Source organism: Pelmatolapia mariae, linkage group LG3_W, assembly GCF_036321145.2.
Source record: "Pelmatolapia mariae isolate MD_Pm_ZW linkage group LG3_W, Pm_UMD_F_2, whole genome shotgun sequence".
Classification (NCBI taxonomy): domain Eukaryota; kingdom Metazoa; phylum Chordata; class Actinopteri; order Cichliformes; family Cichlidae; genus Pelmatolapia; species Pelmatolapia mariae.
In genome coordinates, this window is record NC_086229.1 from 64,956,822 (window position 1) to 64,973,915 (window position 17,094).

General features: G+C 40.4%; 1 long non-coding RNA gene and 1 other non-coding gene across 2 annotated transcripts; both read left to right on the forward strand.

Annotated features, from left to right (window-relative positions):
• Positions 1–367: 367 nt before the first annotated feature.
• trnal-cag (transfer RNA leucine (anticodon CAG)) lies at positions 368–450 on the forward strand. Its single transcript has one exon. It is a non-coding gene; the product is annotated as a tRNA-Leu (tRNA).
• A 10,429-nt stretch (positions 451–10,879) lies between these two features.
• Positions 10,880–13,493, forward strand: LOC134617924 (uncharacterized). Its single transcript, XR_010091777.1, has 4 exons — positions 10,880–10,995; positions 11,404–11,481; positions 12,297–12,383; positions 13,364–13,493. It is a non-coding gene; the product is annotated as an uncharacterized LOC134617924 (long non-coding RNA).
• The last annotated feature ends 3,601 nt before the right edge of the window (positions 13,494–17,094 follow it).

A 17,094-nucleotide genomic window follows, 5' to 3' on the forward strand; every position in this document is an offset into this window, starting at 1 on the left:
TCATCTCCGAGGAAGTTATCCCAGATAGAAGTAAAGAAAGTGTGTAAGTTCATCTCTGAATGTTTGTAAAGCATTCCCATGTTAAGCTTAACAACCGATATATGGCGCGACTGCCTCTCTCTCTCCCTCACCTTCCTGCCGCTACGTCAATCGTGAAACTGCTTAATGATCAGCTGATCAGCTTTTCTGTCGCCAGTGGCGTGTCTAGAAAATTTTTGTTGGGGGGGCAGGTAGGGGCAGAGATTTGGAGAAGGGTGGCAGATGTAATTGGCAGATAATGTTTTTAAAAAATCTACCGGCCGTTAACCATAAGTCAATAACCCTATAAACCTAACAACCGAATGCGCCACAAGGCTGATATTTTTGTGTCAGGATGGCCGAGCAGTCTAAGGCGCTGTGTTCAGGTTGCAGTCTCCTCTGGAGGCGTGGGTTCGAATCCCACTTCTGACATTGAAGCTTTGCTCTCTTCATATTGTGACAACACACACGTGAAATTTGGTTTAACCTCGAGATTTCTCAGAACTTGCTTAGGACAGTTGTGTACCGGTACTGGAACAGTACACTGTGAATAGATGCTGTAGTGCAGCCTGAGCAATACAGCGAGACCCAGTCTTTATACACACCCTTATACCTGTCTCTACATCACACAGCAGCCTCATCAGTCCTTTGTCTTTTTAATTAACGTCAAAAACACTCACAAACCTGCTGCTCTGCTTGTCCTGCACCACCTCCACATGCAACTACATCCTCCACCATAAACACTCCTGCCGCCCAGCAGGTGGAGACAAACTAAATCAGTCAATCAATCAATCATTCAATCAATCAATCCCTCTATCTAATAACTTATTGCATTACAACTTGGCTAATGATGGGCAGGACGTTTATGTGATGATGTCACCTAAGACATAGTTAAAAGCCCTGTTAACGTAGCTGCTTCACACCGGGTGTGGTGGCGCCTGCCTGTAATCCAAGCTACTGGGAGGCTGAGGTTGGAGGATCATTTGAGCTCAGGAGCTCTGAGCTGCAGCAGGCTATGTCGATAGGGTGTCCGCACTAAGTTCGGCATCGATATGGTGATCGTGGGGGAGCCTGGGACCACCAGGTCGTCTAAGGAGGGGTGCACCGGCCCAGGTCGGAGACGGAGCAGATCAAATCCCCCGTGTCGCTCAGTAGTGTGATCACGCCTGTGAGTAGATGCTGTAGTGCAGCCTGAGCAATACAGCGAGACCCAATCTTTATGCACACCCTTATACCTGTCTCTACATCACACATCACCCTCACCAGTCCTTCTTTTTCTTCTAAATTGACCTTAAACACACTCACAAACCTGCTGCTCTGCTTGTCCTGCACCACCTCCACCTGCAGAACAGCTGCAAATACATCCTCCATCCTCAAAACGTCTGATGCCCAGCAGGTGGAGACAAACTCAAACTAGGAAATTCATTCAGGTAACCTTTGTGTTTAATATTTGCATCTTATGATCACAGGTTTGACTGTCATGTAAAAAGGTTGGGGTTTTTTTTAGAAGTGAACTGTTCACAGCGGACAAGTCTGCACATTTAGACATTTACACAGTTACTGCGTGACTTCAGTACAGGCATGAGTTAGGATTTCAGGGTAGAGTAAATGCTTTCTTTCTTCTGCACATCAGCTGCGAAACAGTGTAAATAATTGCAACTCCCCCAAGAATGCAGACATGACAGCTGGACAACTAAGAGCTCTATTCTTTTTCAACTACTGTGCAAAACAGCTGTTTCATTCAAGAGTCAAAAGTGTGAAAATAAGCCACACCCAGAACGGTGACTGTGACTTGAATGCAGCAGCATAGCCCGCCCGGGCATCCTGACACCCCCTGCTGTACAGTTTTGTAACTTTAATTGCTCCAGACAGCTGCCTATGTAGTCCTACGGTGTGTTCACACTGAACGCGATAGAGGCGAGCGAAAACGCCCCAAATGCCCCTAATTTGACGCGTGCACATTCGCACCTTAATGCGTGTCCAAGAAAAATCCATCACGGCTCAAAATTGCATATTTTTACGCACGTGAACCGGAAATATGGAAGGAATGTGGGAGGAAGTTGTGCCAGACGGTATCTTTGCTAGATGGCAGCTGTCGAGCTAGCACTTGAAGAAAGAGTCTCCCTTCTCTATTTACTGTGGAGAGCAGAGCAGTGGCGTTAAGGACGTCCTCGCTGGTCCATCAGGTCCTCCAGAGGCGTGAGCAGTTTGGTGAGTTTCAGCACTTTCTCCAGGAGCTGCGCCTGGATGACGACGATGACAGCGATATCACAATCATGATGTCACCTAAGACATAGTTAAAAGCCCTGTTTACGTAGCTGCTTCTCACCGGGTGCGGTGGCGCGTGCCTGTAATCCAAGCTACTGGGAGGCTAAGGTTGGAGGATCGTTTGAGCTCAGGAGCTCTGAGCTGCAGCAGGCTATGTCGATCGGGTGTCCGCACTAAGTTCGGCCTCGATATGGTGATTGTGGGGGAGCCTGGGACCACCAGGTCGTCTAAGGAGTGGTGCACCGGCCCAGGTCGCTCAGTAGTGGGATCGCGCCTGTGAGTAGATGAGTAGACTGTATGGCCAGTCCAGCCACCTTAACCTGTTAATCTTTCTCCGAAGAATTGTTTTCTGCGGTGCCTCTTTTGTGCTTGGCTCTCCTACCTTTGCTAACATGATGCTCATAGTGCTGCATTCACTTGCACTCAGATATCTGAGCTTCACTGTGAAAACATAATCGTATGTTTGACATTTCATTGAATTTTATTGTTTTAGCTTTGGGGTGGCACCTGGGGTGGCCAGTCTGTTTGTGGGGGTGGCTTGTGCCCCCCCAGGCCACCCTGCTGGACACGCCACTGTCTGTCGCGAGTCCGTCTCTCTTCTTTGTTTTTGGCCCACTTTGCACCAGAAAGAGGAAACCAGCGGCTGAACAACAGCAGCACGTTTAACCTTGATAAGCTGTTGTTAGAATTTATTTAATATTATTTTCTAAAACCAGGATCCTTTTCTACGTAGCTGACGGCTGGTAACTGTACAGGGGCGGATCTAGCAAATTTTAGCCAGGGGGGCTGGTAGGGCATGAACAGGGAAAAGGGGGCACAAAGACATACTTTTCTTTCTTATTCTCATTAAAAATGTCTAGCTTTTAATAAATAATTATCTGAATCTTACACCCAAAGTTTTAATGTGATGTAAAATGTATAGACGTCCATTACTGTATATAGTAACTGTTAAGTCTAATACTGTCACGATCCTGGGTCTTATGACCCAGTATTTTGAGTTTTAGTTCTTTTTATGTTTATAGTGTATGTTTAAGCTTATTAGGTTTCCTATGTTCATTTGCTTATTAGTTCCCCCTTGTGTTTTCAACCCCTGTGTAGTCTCATTTTGCCCTTTATGTGTTTCATGCCTTATGTTATCAAGTTTGTATTATCATGTCTGTCTCATTATATTTCCTGTTTTATTTTGAAGGGGTCCTGGGTTCCTATGTTAAATGTTTTAGTTTTACTCTCTCCTTGTGACGTCGTTATGTTCATGTGTGCCAGCTGTTTTCTCCATGTGTTCCCACTTCCCTCATTATCCTCCTGTGTGTATTTAGTCCGTGTGCTTTCAGTTACTCCTTGTCAGGTCATCTGCTCATCCACATCACAACTTCAGGTATCCATGTCAGTTCACCATGTTTACGGTTTTTCATGTTTAGTTTTAGTTTACCCAGTTTAGGTTATTGTTTAGTTTCACCAATGGCCTTTGTTTGTAGCTTGTTTCCTAGCCTCAATAAACGGCTTGTTTTTTGTTAAATCCACGTCACGTTCAGTTTTTGGTCTGCGTTTGAGTCCTCTCGTGCAAACACATACAGTCTGCCCCAGCCAGACCTATACTACTTTTTCCTTTGGGAAAGTACCATCTGTGAATTCTGCAATTTTGTTGAAGAAAGATGTTGAATCTATTTAATTATTCTTGAAAAATAATTTATTTCTGTGCAGTTTTTTTCCACACTGCATCAAATTGAAGTTGATTACATCGATTAGGCATCATGAGATTGAGGGTGGGGAGTGGTTCCCTATTTTTTTTTTTTTTTTTTTTTTTTTTTGCTGGGAGTTTGCAATCCTATTAGTTAGGTTGCTTAATATTTCTGCTAAGTACTCTTTAAAGTACCAGAATAGGAAGAATGGAGTAGGTTTAAGTTTATTAGATTTATCAGTATTGCTGAACTATGAAATATTTACGTGCAGTGTATTTTTTACAAACAGGTATAACAGAATAGCTTTAGTGTTGTTTATTTAAAGTTGAGAGCAAACTTATACAAAATGCAGAAAGATATTAAAACAGTTTTATTGATTGAAAAACACACTATATCGGATTCATATCGGTATCGGCAGATATCCAAATTTATGATATCGGTATCGGACATAAAAAAAGTGGTATCGTGCCATCTCTACATTGTATACATTGTACCATAAGCCAAGGTGTCTCAATTTTTTCAATTTTTCTAATAATATTGTGTACTTTTCAAGGACTCTTCTATTTGTGGAGTGTATTTTTATGTATCTGTATTGTATCATACATAAACTTTAAAAGTGAATCTCTGTCCAAGAAATGCACTCAGTTTACTTCTTACTCACTATGAGCATCATTCATAATTCTCCCGCAGTAATTAAGGTTAGGTTATGGTTTTTTTTTTTGAATTCCAATCCATTCTTCTTTAGCAGCATTTAAATAACCTTTATCAGATTTGATGGTTTTGTTACAGCCTTTTTAAAAAGTGTTGTTTTTCTTTCACAAATGTGGGGATTAAATTGTGTTAAAATGTACAAAATGGTGATGTCATGTTTTGTGAAGAGGACCGAGGCACAGAGAGACTTGATGAGTTTAAGACTCTTATGATTTAATAAAGAAATTTGCAGACTTGCACAGAGAGGGTAAAATTATGATGACTGATAACGGAGACGAAGACAACAGACGACGAGGACAGGGAGGAACAGGGGTTTAAATGCACCAAGGAGACAGTCATAGAGAACTTGGGACAACTGGATGGGCCTCTCTCGGGGTGCTCAGCACCCCCAAAGCTCTGATCCTAAAATCGCCCCTGGGTGGAGGCCAGCTGATGCAACACGCTGTTAGGTGGATCACGGAAAGGCAAGAGGAGCAGAGACCTGAGGCGGTGAACTGAACTTCAGGTAAGAAGTTATGACCTGCAGTAGAGCAGGGCAATATGACCAAAAATATTTATCACGATATACATTTGAAAATTTGCGATAACGATATAACTGACGATATAATTGACACTAGACAAAATACTTTACAACTATTTCCTTTTCCTATAATACCTGGTGAGCCAGTCTCTAGTCAAAATGCCCGGGCCGATTTTTTTTGTCCCAGTCCAGCCGTGGTTGGGTGATATGTAAAAATTTTCCAACCGACAATCTTCAGTCCAATAATCGACGATGGGAGATATATTCGCGCATGTGCAGACTGATTTACGCATTTCCAACACAGAAGTCAAAACATGGATGGACTAATCCCCCCCCCCTTCAAGGATTTCAAGGATTTTGACTCAGTCTCCAGGTGAGTTAATTGTTAATCGAGTTAGTCGTGATGACATCACGTTAACGCTGTCATCACAAAAGAAAAGTTGCCAATGTGGGATTTCTTTGGCTTTAAACCAGATGAAAGAAGTAAACCTAAGAAGGTACCCAAAGCAGTGTGCCACTTATGAAGATGAACATGTACATGTCCCACATTCAGCTGAGTATGCTAGGCTATCACCAGCTTCTGCAGCTCCATAAACAAGCATTTGGGCATTTTATTATTATTTTTTTCTGTTGACTGATTCTGTGGGGCGATTGTGGCTCAAGAGGTGGCAGTTTGTCTTGTAATCGGAAGGTTGCCAGTTCGAGCACCGGCTCGGACAGTCTTGGTCATTGTGTCCTTGGCCAAGACACTTTACCTACCGCCTACTGGTGATGGCCAGAGGGGCCAATGGTGTGATATGGCAGCCTTGCTTCTGTCAGGCTGCGTTCACACCGAACGCGATAGAGGCGAGCGAAAACGCCCTAAACGCCCCTAATTTGATGCGTGCACATTCGCACCTCAACGCGTGTCCAAGAAAAACCCATCGCGCCTCAAAATTGCATCTTTCCATGCGCGTGGACCGGAAATGTGGGAGGAAGTTGTGCCAGATGTGTTGTGCTGCAGATGTCCTCTGAATAAACACATTATCTTGTTAGCGGAAAGGTATTTGTACATCAGTGGGAAAATAGCGGGACAGTAGGCGGGCTTGCTAGCCTTTGCGCGGCTTTATCGGGTCAGTCTGAAAATTAAAAAGGAGAATGAATGAACTTACCAGGTTGCCCGATCTCCTCACTTCTGTGCCTCCAAGCTCGGTCCTTTGTATTCCTGTCTCGGTAGAAGTAGCAGCTGGCATCATACAGCTCTGGGTGATTAGCCACGGCAGTGATGAGTTTTTCCTCCATACTGAATGAAGAATGAAGGGCTTTGGTTTGATCTGCCCCTGTGACCTGGTTACAGCCACGTCACCGGCCTCCTGATTGGTTGCCGGGGCGCGATTTGACGCCGGAGTTCATATTTTCCAACTCCAGCGGTTGGCGCGGTATGGGCGTGTGCACAAAATGCAACACACAATCTGACACGCGTGGTTTTCTTCGCGAGTCAAACGCGCCCCACGCGGTACACTGACGTGCGTTTCACGGGTTTTGGCGTTTTCGCGACGCAGATCTGCTTCCGCATGTTCGCCGGATGCGCAATCGCGTGTCATCGCGCTCTTTCCATTGACTTTACATGTGAACCTGACGCTCTGGCCGCCTCTATCGCGTTCGGTGTGTGCGCACCGTAAGTCTGCCAAAGGGCAGCTGTGGCTACAACTGTAGCTTGCCTCCACCAGTGTGTGAATGTATAGTTTAATTGTAAAAGCCCTTTGAGCTTCTCAAAAAGTGCTATATAGGTGTAAACCATTATTCTATTGGCTCCATTGTTATTAGCAAACTTACTTATGGGCAAATAAATGAATAAATCGCCCTTGTAAAAACAATCAGTCATGGGCTCAGCTTATCATCAATTGTTGATATATTCGTCCAATCACCCAACCCTAGTCTGTGTCACAGATGTTTGTGGAGAAGAGAATTCAGGCTCATACTGCTTGGATTGTGTCATCCCCTCTCCATTGTTTGCCTAGCTCACGTTAGCCTCACCTGGGTTTGGGCTGCGCCAGCTAGCATCAACACCATCATTCTTGGCGACTAGTTCTGTTGAAACATATGATGTTGAGTGGTCCTTCATAGGATTCATATTGCTTACAACTGATATGGAAAAGCACTTTGTTCCAGGACATATGTTACATGTCACATACAGATTCTTGCCTTTTATCTCTTTGAGAGAAAAATAATATCTGTACCTCCACTTAACTTTTTGGTGAAACAGGTTACAGCAGAGCTGCTTTATAACATATTATTTAACAATGTTTAACAAGTTAAATATTTTAAGATCCACTAGTAAGACCATAAAACCAATGTAACCAATTAACTGTAGGTTTAGGTTACATTTTACCTACATGCTGATGAAACTTAAGTGGAATGAATAGGAGGGTATCAATGAAATAACAGCAACCTACATGTTATTTTATCATTGTCAGTGTTAATTTAAGTACGTTTTTTTAAAAGAAAAATAATTCTTCCATTGTTTATATTAGATGTATGACACCGTTTCCACAGTCTGCTTCATCACATCAGGCTTTACCAGGAACTGAACATGTACAAACATCTCCCTCTAGTGGTCATATATAAACCATGTGTGAGGATGGTGTTGTTGTAAAATGTGAATCATAGTGTTCCAGTCAGTCATCAGCAGAGGTGGGCAGTAACGCGTTACTTGTGATGCGTTGCTGTAATCCGATTACTTTTTTCAAGTAACGAGTAATGTAAAGGATTACCATTGCAAAAACGGTAATTAGATTACCGTTACTTTCCCATAGGAATGCTGCGTTACTGCGTTACTAAAACCGTGACTTTTTTGCGAGAATGTAAATGACAGTGACGTAAGCGAGTGCGACGTTCGTGACAACAGCTGTCTGCAGATCAACAATGGATAATATTTCAAGTGCGGGAGAGAGTATGAACGTGCAGCGTTTAAAGCGTGGAAGTACTGACCTTACTTTGAATTTGATTCCATAAAAAGTGACAAACACATTAGTGTCCATTGTGCGTGGGAAGAAAAACAATATCCAGCCTGAATTAGAAATAAAGTAAATTCATGTATTTATTTTATTTTGCTGATTTTCTGTGTGCGGAGACTGTGTCAGCAGTGCGCGATTGCTCACGCGCACAGCTTAGAGGGAAGAGTGGTCATCAGTGTGTCTCTGCACAGCTGTAATTAAAATGTGTTCAGAGGGCCTCAGTGTCTGAATGGTTCCAGTTCAGCTCCATAACAGCAGCGTCCCTGGTTTGACTCCTGTTTTTCAGCTCATTTATGCCTCTCTCACTGAGGGGGACGTAACTACATGGACATGGATTTGTTCAACAATCAAAATACAGATGATTTAAATGATCTTTTTCTTTTCATTGGTGTGAACTCATAAATGTTTGAGGCATGACACTGTGTTAAAATGACATGTTTACTAAGCTTTTTCATCATTTATGTTTTTTTTATTTGTATAATTTTTTTTTAGAGTTTAGTCCCTCACCTCTGTGTTTGAACCAATAGAAAGCTGGTGCTCAGAGGAAGAGGGCGGGCTTTACTTGGTGTCAGTGACAGAAATGAAAAAAAAGCTCAAATGAGTGAGAAGGACGATGAAGGAAACATCTGTGCTGTGTCTGCTCTGTAAGTAGAATCGCTGTGTTTGTTTGAATTCTTGTACTTTGACTGTCTGCTCTCCTGATAACTGATGATGGAGGAGAAGACATGAAAAACAAATCAGGCTGAATTCAAGTTCAAAACACCACGAGGACCAACTGCAGGTCTGAACTGACTCTTTATCTTTGCTCAGGAGTCGAGGAAACACAGCAGGCAGTGAAAACCTCAAATCATTCACTCATTATATCAACACAGCTGGACAGAAGACAAATGACTTTACTGTGTTATTTAAATGCAATGGGTATTTTGCTTATAATCATGTGATGTGGCAAAGTAACAATAATTGTATTAAGAGATGTCTTTTTGGATAAAGACTGAAGTATGTGAACTTGAAGAGTTGAACAGTGAGAATATTTTGAAGATATTTCACGTGTTGCATATTTTTTTGTATTTTAATTTTTACACAATTTCCTTTTTTTAACATCTAAAACTTATTGTCTTCCTGGGGGAAGGAAGTATGTAATCAGTTCGGTTAATTTCTGGTGTCTGTCTTTCTGTCTGTCTATTTGTTAGCAAATTAGCATTCAAAATTTTTCAACAAAATTTTAAATGTAATATTTACAAAAAAACATGTAATGATAGATACCAATAACAGCTCAAGCTGATTTCATTTTAGTAAAAATTGCTCTCAAGGTCACACGGAATGTAAAAATCAGTAGAAGTTTTATGTTATGAACAATTTCTTTCTTTTAAATTTTTTAATTATTTATTTTAATGGATCTTTAAATCTTTTAATCTTTTAATCTTCAAACTTACTAGTTTTAGAGGCCTTGGTGGTGCCAAGGCTCACCAAACATTTGACCTTAATTGTTAGCGCCCAATGTCAAAGTCATCCTTGCTGATGATTTTTAAAATATGAAAGAGCATGGAGGGAGTTTTACAACACAATTAACAATTTCTGAGTACAATACCCTACAATGTAACAAAGACACCAAAATATTTCACAAACGCATGCTCTGAATGAATACATCTTAAAAATAATTTTTGTGCAGGTTGTTTTACAGAAAATGTCATATAACATCAACATATTAGTTTAGCCCAATCTCTCAGAGGTGAGGTATGGACATTTTGCAGGCATCAAAACAGAAAATGGGCAGATATATCAAAAAGACGAGTTTGTGTGTTGTTCTTTATGTTCTTTATGTTCACCTCAAATCAACCTGAGTGTCATTTCTCTTTAGTTCTGATAGCACTGCTGAGCTGCACAACAAACCAAGGTCAGTAACCTTCTTCTGTCACAGTTTGATGAGATAACTCCTTTTGCAAAATACCGTTTTAAAACGGTTTTGACAAAAATCTAACAGATCTTCAGTTTTTCATTTTAACCCTCTCAGCTCGTCTGACTGTGAGTCCCAGCAGCTCTCAGTTCTTTGAAGGCAACTTTGTGTCTCTGAACTGTGAGGAGGACGACAGCTCTGCTGGATGGACTCTGAGGAGAAACACAAGCACACGACAAAGGACTCAGTGTGGAGATGGGTGGGGAAAACCTGCTGATTTGACCTGTAACATCACTGTTTTCCCATTGGACAGTGGAGTTTACTGGTGTGAATCCAGAGAGGGTCCCATCAGTAACATGGTTAACCTGACAGTCACTGGTAAGCTGAGTGTGTGGAGTTAGTGTTGATGAAGCTGTGTGTAAATGGATGAAATGCTGTAGTTTGTCTCTGTGTTGAGGTGGATCAGTGATCCTGCAGAGTCCTGTCCTCCCTGTGATGGAGGGAGATGACGTCACTCTGCTCTGTAAAACAAAGACCACTCCCTCCAACCTCCCAGCTGCTTTCTATAAAGATGGCTCCCTCATCAGGAAGCAGCCTACAGGTCACATGACCATCCAGCATGTTTCCAGGTCTGATGAAGGCCTCTACAAGTGTGACATCAGCAGTCATGGAGAGTCTCCATCCAGCTGGATCACTGTCACAGGTGACACACTCACCTGTCTGTGTTTCTGCAGCTTTCAACATTCACAATGTGACGACAACTTAATGACTGTGTTTGCTTTATTTTAGACAAACACACCACCACACCTCCTGTTCTCTCTGTGTTGCCATCTGTTCGATCAGTCTGTGTTGTATTTCTACTGGTGTTACTGGTTCTGCTGGTGAGACGATTTCACAAGAAACCCGAAGGTTAGATATTAAATATGTGCTTTAACGGAAGCATTTATTATCACTACATGTCTTAAATACACAATTGTTAGAATATGGAAACCGTTTTTCACATTACATTTTTATCTCGAGTTTGCTGCTAAATTTTTATCATTATAGAAGAGCAAAACACAGATTCAGAGGATAATGTCACAAACAACATCATGTACAGGAACAACAACACATCAAACAGTGAAAAACAGCGAATTAAAAACAGTACCCGTAATACTGTGAGACGCTCGCTGTTTTGCCATTAGTCTTGATGTTGGGTATCGCAGAGTCCACATTTCACACATGCTCTTCATGTATCACCTTCCACTGGAGTTACTTATGTCGTAACATTCAACAGTGGCCTCTTCTCATTGCTTGTCCTGTGCCTTCCTATTCCAGTAGCCAACTTCTCATCAATGTGTCCTGGTTTCTCAACACCTGACGCAGCTCTTGGTAATGCGGGTGATGCCCAAACTGGTATGGCTTCTGTTATCTGTCTCTTGTTCATACCTCAGGCAGGCTTGGTTAGCATGGGGGGGAACTAACATAGGGAACCTTACTAGATACAGACACCCTGGCCGGGAGTCTGAAATTTCAAAGGCAAGTTGTGTTAACAGTACACTATCCAGCTGCATATATACATATATACGCAAATGTGTATTTTAAAATATCTCAGACCTTAGTTCAACTGTTGCAGATCTACAGGTTTTGTGACTTTTGGCAGTGCCATAATTTAGCATTAAATCTCTCAGCAGAGTTGAGTTAGTATGCATAGTTCGTATCAGGTAGACTTCACTGTCACCACTATGTCTAAAGAAACAGACTCTTCACACTTAATCATTCATTGATACAATGAAGTATTTTTACTTGTTTCTGTATGTGAAACCACAGAAATGACTTCCTTTTTTTGACACAAGTTAACTGTAGACTGAGACTGATGAGACCTCTCACCACAGTGTGTCCTGGTTTGGCTAACAGAAGTGTTCATGTTGTTAGAACAAGATTGCCTTGTGCTCTGTGGTTAAGTGTCTCAGTCTGCATTAGAAGAATAAGGCAGCTGTGTGGTCGTCTGCCTTCTATTCTCACCACTTTCTGGCAACATGTTTTTCAGCAGAGGTGGTAAGAAAGGGGAAAAAACAACAACTGTGAAAACCCACATCTGTGTATAAAAGCTATCATTTAATTTCTGCCTAACCCGAAATAAAACCGTACTGCCACAGCTATAGTGTAATAAAAAAAACAATACTGTCATCATTGTACATGCAATCATTTCTGTTTGTTTCATTGTGCAGAGAGTGATTCAACTGTAATCTACTCAACAGTGAGAACACAACCCACCAATTACGAACAAATAACCATCACACCAAAGAGGACCAGAGGTACAGCTCCTCCTTTTTTTTTAACTTTGGATGCAGCCAAGTGAGCAAGTACTTGTGTCTGATTTCAGTCTTTATTTTAATGTAAGCTAATCTTGACCCAAGTTCACGATATCCAACTGCCCATCTCCCCGAAATGAAACAGTTTTCTAGTTTTTTAAACAATTACTTTTAAGTTAATGAATCACAGAGGTATGTGTTATAACTTTACCTTACAAAATGTCATGCATTCTGTGCAAACAAAACTGAAAACTGTCAGTTTTTTTAAATAAAGAAATATTTGTTTAGGCAATACATAAAGAAAGTGTATTTTTCTTGCTAAACTTGACATGTTTTCACTTACTGCCTGTTCCACTGGTGAATGCTCAAATTAAACATTAACATTAATTTGAACTAAGGTTGGTGTTTTGATTTCACATTAAATAATCACTCCCAAAGAAAGTAATTTATTATGCCAGCTACACTCCCATGTTGCATTTCTCTGCAACATGGGAGTGAGATGTACTGTCACATAGTTACCAGTAATTAGCAATAACGGTCCTCTATATGTCCTCGTCTTGGCCATTTTCTTGATTTTTGACTCAGTAGACAACCCAGTATTTGAGACATTTAGTAAAATTGTGAATTAAAACAATTGAGTTGGTTGCTTTACAAGTCTGAAGTTACAGCACTCAATCAGCCAGTGAACAGAGTAAACAGAAAGAGAGACAGAAAAGGTGGCAACAGTGATTATATGGCTTTTTTCATTTAATGTAATTTAATGTAATTTATAAAACAAGTGCTACAGATCTTTGGGATTTAGGTTTGTGAATTGCTTCAACCTATTATAAACCAGTCATAAATGAGCTGGTTCCCAGTAACGTCTGAAGGGGGACTGTGTGTGATGCAGAGAGGTGGAGATTGGAGTCCTTGATATAACTACAAAGCTTGTAATCATGTTTCCTGTTTGTACTGTTTGTGTTTGTTTTCGGACTTTAAACCAGAGCCAGACGTCGTCTACTCTACACTACCAGTCCAGCAGAAGTAGTCCACCAGTCCAACCACTGACGTCCAGGTGCTGGTCTCTGACTGGTCCCCGCAGTACCTCAAACCAGAGGACATCCACATGTTACAAAGAAGTATATGCATTATATATTTTATATCTTCTTTTTCCAATTATTTCGCCATTTCAAATTGTATGTATTCTGAGCAGAGTTTTAAACGTGGACTTAAAATCACCAATAATAATATAATGGTTTCTGTTGCTCTCATAGTAGTGATCTGTTTTCTATGTTAGAAAAAAGAACTTTTTTTCTAATTTGTTTTCTTCGTTTGGTTCTGTGGGTCTTACTGAGACCTCATATGAAAAATTGGACTTCTCCCAGTTTAGTTGTGGCTAACAAATACACAGCTCATTTCACTGGATAAAATTAAGAATACGCATTAAACTGGAACAGCAGCAAGATTCAGTGAATGTTAACAGTAAAGAAGGGGTTAGTACTGAGAGTGTGTGAATAAGTTTGATGTCTCTATTTCCTCAGTCACATAGAAATTAGGTGGTTCTTTTAATTTTAGGCAGATGAGAGAAACAAAACTGTTGCATATTCATATTCATAGATATGAATCCTTGTATCTTCCCATTGTATTTATATATTGATTGCAATTAATATAAACTAAAGAAATTTTTAGATGTTAGGTTGGACTTCAGAAAATTATGAAGGTTTTTTTAGCTGTACTTGAGCAAAACAAACAAACAAAAAAAAAAAACAGCAGTTAAACATTTTAAGATGCACTATTTAGACTATAAAACCAATGTAGCCAATGTGTAGGTTTAGGTTACATTTTACCTACACACTGAAGAAAAATCAAATGGAATGAATAGAATGGTATTATGAAATAAAAGCAAGATATGTGTTATTTTATCATCATTAGCGTTAGTTTAATTACATTTTTTTTTTTTTAGAAAAACAATTGTTCCATTGTTTATATAAGAAGTATTACACCGTCTCCACAGTCTGTTTCACCAAGTCAATCTTTATGCACATAAAACTGTCACTGTATCAGGAACTGCACATGTACAAATATTTCCCTCTAGTGGCCATATATAAACCATTTGGGAGGATGTGTCACAGTCTGGCTTAGGCAGTATGAAGTGAGTTAGAGGACCCAAATGCAGCCACGCAAAACAAAACTTTACTATTAACCCTTTAAAACCGGTCGGAGCGGGCACGCTCCATTTTGCGTAACTACTTTTAAATCTCCGTAGAACTGGAACCACATAAGGAAGCATAATAATTGTTTTTGCATATGAAACCGAAGGAGTTGTACTTACATCTTATGCCATCAGCTTGTCCTAGGTCACGGTTTCCTTGCACATAAAGCTGTCCAAAAACTGCATAAAAAAGCTTTGCAGAAACAAAAAAATAATATTCCAGAAAAACACTTTGTCGATCCGATCAGCTGTTCGCAACACTTCTTAGGTTTCAATAGACATTAGCGCAAACTATCGTATGTCGGCCATTACCTGCCCAAAGCCGGAAGTGACGTAAGTTTCACAATTTTTTTTTTTTTTTTTTTTTTTACATTCAGGGCCTTATAAGCCTGTACTGGTGTTTTTAAAAGTCATATTTGACTTTATGCTTTTCTGTATAGTTTCTGGGATGCTTTGAACTCAAATTGTACTGCTGGAAATTGTTTTTTTTGATGCACATGTTGTTTTCTTTGTAAATTTGCATTGCAATATTTATTTTCGTTTTCCCCGCAAAATATATATAAAAAATCAGTGTATCTCAAAAATGAAACTATAAAGACACTCACAATACATTTCTTGTGGTTGGAAACTATTTTATGCAAATTTTTGTATTTACAGTTTTGAGGAAAAAACCTCTTAAATTTCTCAAACTAGAAATATCTATCTATCTATCTATCTATCTATATATATATCTGTATTCAAATACTTTAAAAAAAAGAAGCTTCATTTACCTGTTACTACCACACACACAATCTGATTGTTGGTACTTCCTGGCTTGTGCAGCCACTAGGTAACAAAAGCTCAACACGGCCCCTAGCATCCTGGAGCACTTCCGTTGTGTTTTGGAGTTTGTACATGTTTTGGAGTGTGTACGTGCTTTGTCTCTAGGGGCCACTGTAAATATACTTTTATTTATTCACTCCACATAAAATGTAATAAATAAATTATAAAATAGAGAAACCAACTATTTACATTTCATACATTTCAACTTTTAACTACTTAAATTTTCAGCTTTTTCCTTTTAAACAAATTTAAAGTGAAACAACACAAAACACTGCAAACCACAACACAATAAAATATAAATTAAAATATGGAAAAAAAGGGGGGGAAAGAACGCCCAGATCTTTAATTAAGGGAAAGGTTGGCATTTAGAAATATTAATATCACACTCAACTGACTGCGTTTTATCTAGGGATGCACCGATACCGATACTGGTATCGGGTATCGGGGCCGATACTGTAAAATGTGTGCGTACTCGTACTCGTAAAAGTTAACCGATACCATGAACCGATACTAATGTAGCCCGTATGGGAATTTGGGAGTGGATACTCATAATTCCCATGGACTTAAACGCCACGGTAACATAAGGTGTTCACAGTTGATGTTATGTGATGTAACTCTACCCTGAATATAATTTGCCCTGTAATATGTCGCAAGGTAAATACAGGTAATTAGAGCAATCAAACTGTTATGTTAATCATAAAAGTATTATTTTATGGTATGTAACTCTGAAGGGAGTTAAAATATTTTTCAGAGTTCTAATTTTCTGGAGGCCTGTGAAGGTAGCATAAAACGGGACCTTGCATGGAGAGATGCACGAGGTTAGCTGAACCAAAGTGAGAGACTCGGCTAGTTTTACTGAGGTTAACCAGCACAAAAGAGTGTGTGACTAGAAAGCTGACCGTGTGAGAGCTTCACAACAGAGTGTGGGTGAAGTGACTTTTTGTTTCAATGGTCGCACCACCGTGCTGTGTTTCCAGCTACGACCGCCGAGGCTAAAGGCTAGCCCGGACTGCTTGGCTTCGCCAAGGAGGCAGCCGCTATGGACTGTCGGAGAGCTGGACAGTGACTCGCTAACGCGCTGTAGCAGAGACAGCATCGGGTCCGCAGGGAGTGGATTTAGTGTGGGACTGGTGCACGGCGACCTACCGATCAGCTGAACTGTAAGTCAGACTTTTGTGCTCTTACTGGGGAGAAGAGGATTTTTCTCCATCGTCCGGCGTGAGCAGCAAACAGGCCTGCAACAAGTGTGAATGTGAGTGTGTGGAGCCCATGTGTGAATATTGTATGTTTAGTGGATTTATATAACGTGTTTTGGAGTGTATATTAGTGAGTCACTTACCAAAAGGTGATAACATAAGTTGGGTTGTTTAATATAATTTGAAAGGGAATTATTTCATTTATACAGTGTATTTCATTTGGTTAAGGAATTGGAATATCATTTGAGTTTAAAAAAGGGATATGTTATACAGTATTTGTCTCTGCCCTTACGTTCAGTAAACGTTTCGTTTGGGTTAAAGAGTTGTCTGGGGTCGTTTCTTTACTACTGGTTAAGTTTAACTTGTGTGTGGTAGAAGTATCGGTTTTTGTACTCGGTATCGGCAAGTACTCAGATCCAAGTATCGGTATCGGATCGGTTTGAAAAAATTGGTATCGTTGCATCCCTAGTTTTATCTTCCCATTGCACTGATAGGTGGACAAGTT